The sequence below is a fragment of the Solea solea genome, chromosome 1, assembly GCF_958295425.1.
Source record: "Solea solea chromosome 1, fSolSol10.1, whole genome shotgun sequence".
Classification (NCBI taxonomy): Eukaryota; Metazoa; Chordata; class Actinopteri; order Pleuronectiformes; family Soleidae; genus Solea; species Solea solea.
The window spans coordinates 44,269,538-44,276,188 of NC_081134.1; positions in this window are offsets into that span (position 1 = coordinate 44,269,538).

Genomic DNA, 6,651 nt, shown 5'->3' on the forward strand with positions numbered 1-6,651 from the left:
ATGGGCTCCAAGATCTAACAATCAGCTAAAGGTCTGCTTCTAGATTTAGTTTGACAAAAGGCTAAACTGAAGGCCCCACAAGCTCAAAGTCAGACTTACTTTTTCTCTATACTTTTTTCAGACAATTCAGATTAAGCCAGCAATTGCTAGCCCTCATATGACCTACTTGAAAAATCAATGAGTTTTCTGGCTCCCAGGCACATGTTAATCATCAACCAGAAGGTCATGGAGCCCAGCAACTACCACATTATCACTGATCCCAACACACAGCGTGAAATTAGGTCTCTGCAGGCCAAAATAGGTCCTAACCAGGCTACGGTCGTCCCCTGATAGATCCTCTTCCTGTGCCAATTCAACCTAAAGCCGTTTCCCATCATACCACCCATGGAGTGTCACACGCTGCCTGGGACTGACTGCAGCCCCGGAGGCGTCTGGAGGAGAGGACTTCCCCACAAATAAGGAGGAACAATCAAGATAACAAGCCTTCACATGTGCCGTGAGTCACCGCCTTGTGAAAACTTAGGCTTGATGTTTTACTTGAACATTTTACGTAGCCCTGCAGTGGGATTTGAGGTTGCCATGAAACAGTAGCAGAGTACATGAAACAGTCTTTGTTGCCACGGTTATGATGTAACTTCATCACACAGAAAAGTGGTTTCATTAAACCCTGTCTCCTCTGATGCCTCAGAAGTGTGAGTGAAATAGCTGCTGTGATTTAAAGCCTCTGTTTGGTCTTTGTGAACAGAAGCAACGTAACATTATTTGTTTGCTCCTTTCCTCATTTGAAATTGGACTCTGTCAAGCTGAGGGAGCATTTGTGTGTGTTCACCTGCAGGGGGGGGGACTTTATCCCATCATGTATCCCATCATGTATTTTGAGCAGCAAACTTTTCTACTGTGAGTTTCCAGGGTCGCTTCTGTAGTTTTCAGTCATACAACAACCTGTGTGCAGCGTTCTTGGGAATCATCTTTCTGTGTGTAGCACTATAATAAGACCAGGTGACACAAAATCTACAGCATGAACTCTGCTGTACTGAGAAATACAGACGAGGCCTAATCAGCATTGTGTGAACTCATTTGAATGTAACTGACACTTCATTTCAAAGTTACACACTACAGATATAAAGTAACACAAGAAGGATTTGCTCTCAGGGTCCCCCTACAGTTGGTAAACAATATTGTTGTCATAAAGAAGCGGGACTAAATGATGTACAAAAACATGTCTGTTGTAGTATGTTATAACATTTTATACAGCTATTATAAGTTGCTTAATTTTTCAAGATATTAGAAGTGAAAACAAAAACTGCGAAAGAACGATAGTGCTTAAGTTTTCTGAAGTAGAATTTTGTAGTGGAATCTTTTTGTGACATTTGAAATTAGAAGTTCATAAAAACCAAAGCAGGTGATTCAGACCTTCATCCATGTTGACTACATTATTTTAAGGTTGAAATCCTACATTGGCGTTTCTATTTAAGACACAGAGACACTGTTACAAGGCAAAGATAACAACACAATGCAACCCCCATGTTGACTGAGGCGCTGGGATATCAGATAGCGTTGCCAGTGTTAACCTATTTACAACAAGAAACCTTTCTGATAAAGCAGACATACACACTATACTGTAATACACAACACGTCAATGTCATACTTAATTACAATGATGGGGGGAGGGGTATTTTGTATTTTGTTGTATAGCCAGACTCATGCTTGTGATGTTGTTTTATGTTAGTGTGTAGTTAATATAGTAACAAAGTTACCCACACATGATGATTGTCATTTTATTCCAAAACTGTTAACTGATTTAAATAAAGTTAAAATAAAGGCGTAGAGGGCTGGAGAGTGGATTGGTGGTGGTGATAAACACACCTGTAGCGAGGCAGGGATCATTTCATTGGACAACACAAGAGCTGGCATCTTGTTTGGGGAATTTTCATCGGGTTTTAGCACAAAAAAATCCAGCGTGCACACAGAATATTTGAGTCCAAGCAAACAGTTTGAGCTCAAGCCGAATAAATTTGAGCACAAGCAGATTATCTGTATATTTACGTCAAAAAATCTGAACGTGAAATCAATAAATCCTGCTCTCGAACTCAAAGACCACGCTCTTGAATATTGAAAGGAAATAAACTCCATATTGTTATTTTTACAGAACTCTCACTACAGTCTGTGCATAATGACACATTCCATTTTCATCTGTTTAATGTCTGATCCAGTGATTTTAACTGATATCGGACCATATACAGTAGATATGGAAACTGTGGAGCTGCGCTGCAGGTAATAGGACCTGTTCTATTCTCCACTCAGGAGGCTTTACTTTTCAACTCCCGCATTAGTGAGGCAGATTGAAAACAGAAGGTGTTCTGGGGGCCGTTTGATTGGTGACACATGTTGACAGAAACTGTCAAGAGTCACAGAAGTTTCTCCTCCAGCAGAAGAAGCCTTTGATTTTTAAAACGCGTGCCTGCATCTGTCCCGCACGAGGCAACAAGGCCATTTGCCTCCATTACACCGTGGAAGTCATGAGACTCAACGCGGCGGTAACCCGAGAGTTTACGGCCGTGCTCGTTTACTCTCAGCTCACAGGCGAGTGAGTACATATATGAATAAATAAATAAATAAATAAATAAAAAATGAAAACAAACACAGTTTCGTCTAGTTTTCATGTGTGGACCAGCAAACACACACACACACACACACACACACACTTGACCAGCTTTGAAATGGTAATGCATTGTTTGAAGTTTCCTGGTAAACAAAGTAGCAAAGCAAATGCAAATATGTGCAGCGGGGTTTGATCTCATAATAATCTTTTCACCCAAATTCGAGTCATTTCTGTGTTTTCACCATCAAATGAATGAATTATTCTTCTGCATGTGTGATAGCATCTGTAATTAGTGTTTCTATATGCGTTCCCCACGTCCAACTATACAAATGATCTAGATTTTCTTGCTGTGAAACAACGCTCTGCCGTTCATCGTCTCAACCTTTCTGTCGTTCATGTTCATGACATTTATTTGCTTCTGTTTTTCTTCACACGTCTGACCTGCGTGTATTGACTCTGCTTCAGTGTTTCTGTGAATAAAAGGGACGGCGCTCCAGCGTTGCACTGTATTTATGCATTTATGGATTTATTCAGAACATCGCAGGCCACACGTTCTGCTGAAGGAAACAGAAAGGCTCCAGCAAAGCGTCGCCATTGGAAATCTACATGGGAATAAATCCCATAATCTCTCCACAGTTTGCACACTAGACTGGCTGAGAGCAATTACTCTGACAAAGAAAGCATTTCCCCCCTTCTTTCTTTTCCTCCTCTTTGCCTTCTGCCACCCTCTCTGCCTTGTGTCAAATTAATCCTCTGAACTTTTTTTTTTAATTTTTTTTTCAAGATTTCTCCTTTTCCTTTTTCCTCCTCCTGTCGTTCTCAGATATGGCAACCGGGAAAGGAGATTGCCTTTCAAATGAAACAGCTGTCAAGAATTCCCAATGTCTCGGTGCATTTTCTCCCCCTTTGTTCTACCTGACCCACCTCATCACCATCCACCACTTTCAGAGAGAGGGAGGGAGAGAAAGAGAGAGAGAGAGGGAGCTACGTAAAGGTCTTATCTTCTCTCGGTGGGATCCTCACAGGTGGTGAGTGATGGGACGGGGGGGGTGGAGGCTCCCGAGAGAAGAAGGGAGACGAGGAGAGGAGGAGGAAGAGCAGATTAAACAGAGGGAGGATGCCATTCCTTTTTTGACAACCAGAATGGGGGGGGGGGGTCCCCCACTGCTGCTGCCGCTGATTATTTAACGATGGAGGAGGAGGGGAGTCTGACACCTGTGGGGGAGGGTGGGGCCAGTGAAATAAGGGGGGTGGTGGGGGGGACCATCTGTTGCAGTCACAGGCGATGGAGACGAGAGGCACCATGAGCCTTCAACCTGGTCCAGAAATGTTAATGGCGTGCCAGTGATGCATATCAAATGCACATCTGCACACGGAGCACTTCTCGGCTTCCAAATGTAAATACATGATTCAAACCTGCTCCCACATGCGTTGCGTGTTTGTTGTATATCAGTAATTAGCATTATCACCTTGGCTTGTTTCCCTTCTCTCTCTCTCTCTCTCTCTCTCCTCCATGTGATGCCAACGTTTCATTATTGTTTCATTATTGTTTTATTGATTCTTCTCTTTAATTGACCCGGTTGCATAAATGCCTCCAAACCAAACAATCCATACACTAAAGTGCCTCCAATTTGATTTTTTTTTTTTTTTTTTCTCATTTTGTTTGTTTGGTTTTAAACATTAATCTGAATTTGATTGTGGATGCAGTCGAGCACGGATGATGAATTGTTTGTTTCACAGCAGCTGCCATACAGCAAGGTTACAGGATTTACTTTACTGTACAAAGACGCGCTGGCAGCTCAGATCAAGGTTATAGGCTGGATATCACATTTACATACTGTACTGTGCAAAAGTCTCTGTTGTTTTCGTGTCTGTCAAATTCACTGGCTTTTGGATTCGGATGAAACGGGAAACTCCAGTTTCAAGTGTGAGGGTAGGTCCCACTAAATCCTTGACCTTTTAACCTGTAGAAGCAGTTCTTTTCTCTGTATTTTAAAACACGTTTCCTGAACTAATTATACTGTATGGTCATTATGGTGGCCTTAGACCTTTGCACAGTACTGCTATGTGTGGTATTGTGTTTTAAATGCGCCGCAGGATTATTGATTTCCTATAAGCACATACAATGTATAATAGTGGTCAGGTATCTTTTAGAGAGCCACAGAATTTGTAATTCTTTATTGACATTAGCTGATTTACGACATTTGTTTGTGAAAATAAATGAAAAATGACAAAATAATGATGACAAACATTTGCTGTCTGGATTATGTTCATTAGTAACATGTTTTCCAGCACAGGGATTACAAAAGATTGTGTTTTTGATTTATTTAATTTCTTTTATCAATTACGTTTTTATGTGTATAGACACTTTAAAATAAAAATTGTACATGTTCTTCGTCTGTTTTATAGAGGCAGCCACAGCGTGCATGTACATGCATTACATCTAGAAGCAGAAACGTAATATGCAAACACAGAAAAAAAATGACATCATCCCTGGTATGTGGAGGCAACTGTTGTCACTAATTCATACTGGACCTTTAAAATGCATCCATCTTGTATATCCAGTATTTTTCACCATGAGCACATCTCCTCGTGTCCCCAATCAAGGTAACAATGACAAAGGGGATCATGCTTCAGCTACTAGAAAAGGGATAATGTGAGAAAATCAAATTAAACACATTGTCAGTCAGTGATGTGCAAGGTTCTTGCTAAAAGTGTTCCACCAGAGATGATCGGGGGAAATGAAGTTGACAGAGCTCAGGAACCTGATATGTGCATGGAAACATTTCTTCCTGAACATTTTTTTGTAATTTCTTGGCAGGGTTAAACTGGCAAAGAAAACAAAAGGGGAGGACACGAGAGAAGTTTTTTCATGTCATTTACAGGGTTGAACTCAGCAGAACTCCAGCTAACATCTGTAATACTCCTTGAACTTGACAAGTTGGTTCCTGAGGAGTAACTAATTGCTTGTCGGACCATCAAATCGCTCCTGAAACACCTTTTCTTTGTCACGGGGGCTGTAACCTTCCATCCAACATTAACCTCAGCGTCTCACAGCGACTGACCACCTGTTTGGAGATGTGAGAATGTCTTTTTGTGGTCCTCACTGAGCTACATTACTTGTTGTGCAGTGCAACAATGTAAAAGCCTTCGAGGAAAGACTGTGCTAAAGTGTATCGTGTTATCCTCACTTGCACGATTACTGTGTTTCGCTCTTCTTGAAAGCCAGGCAAAATGCCAGCCTTTGCCTGTTTCCAGTCAGAACAGCTTTGAATGCTGCCCCCAGGCCTGGTCAGATGATACATCATATAAATTGGTTTGTTTTGAGCGTACTCTGAGCCTTGGCAGTGCAGTCACTGTGGTACTTATTCTTGTGTGCAATCCATCCTCGTGTACTCAGGGTTGAAAGTTCTCCTTGTTGTACATTTTGGATATTCAACACATTCTTTGTCCTCACCCTCATGATATGGTACAGACACGGTGGCTTTGATATCACAGCACATGTGGGCTCCATCTCACTGACGACCTGCGCGTACCTCCTTCCGCAGTGACAGTGAGGATATTTAATGGTGACGCTGTTTTGTTTTTTCCCGTCTCTGGGGATAGATAATGAGGAACGTTCCCCCTCTGAGGCGAATGGGCCAGAAGAGGCTCTGTAAACATGAGGGAATGAAGATTAATCACACACTAGAGATGGTGTTCCCACTTTAATAATCAGTATTGATTACTGTCACCTTACATCTGCACCAACAGCTGCTGCGACAGGGGCCCGTCGCCTGAGGCTGGTCCACCTCACGCTTCCCATGTTAAATCATTGTGAATCCAGCACATAATAGTAGAGTTAAAGAGAAATATGTGCCAATAAACAGTCTTTATTGTGTATTAAACAATGAAAGGAAGGATGTATGTTTACCCTAGCTTTATGACCATATAGTGTAAACCATTCTTAACCTTGTAAACATGAATGTTTATTTAAAAGGTTAAATCTCACAGGTCGCTCTGGTCCACAAAGAATTCAGCTTTTTGTTTTCTCAGTGTGTGACTGATTA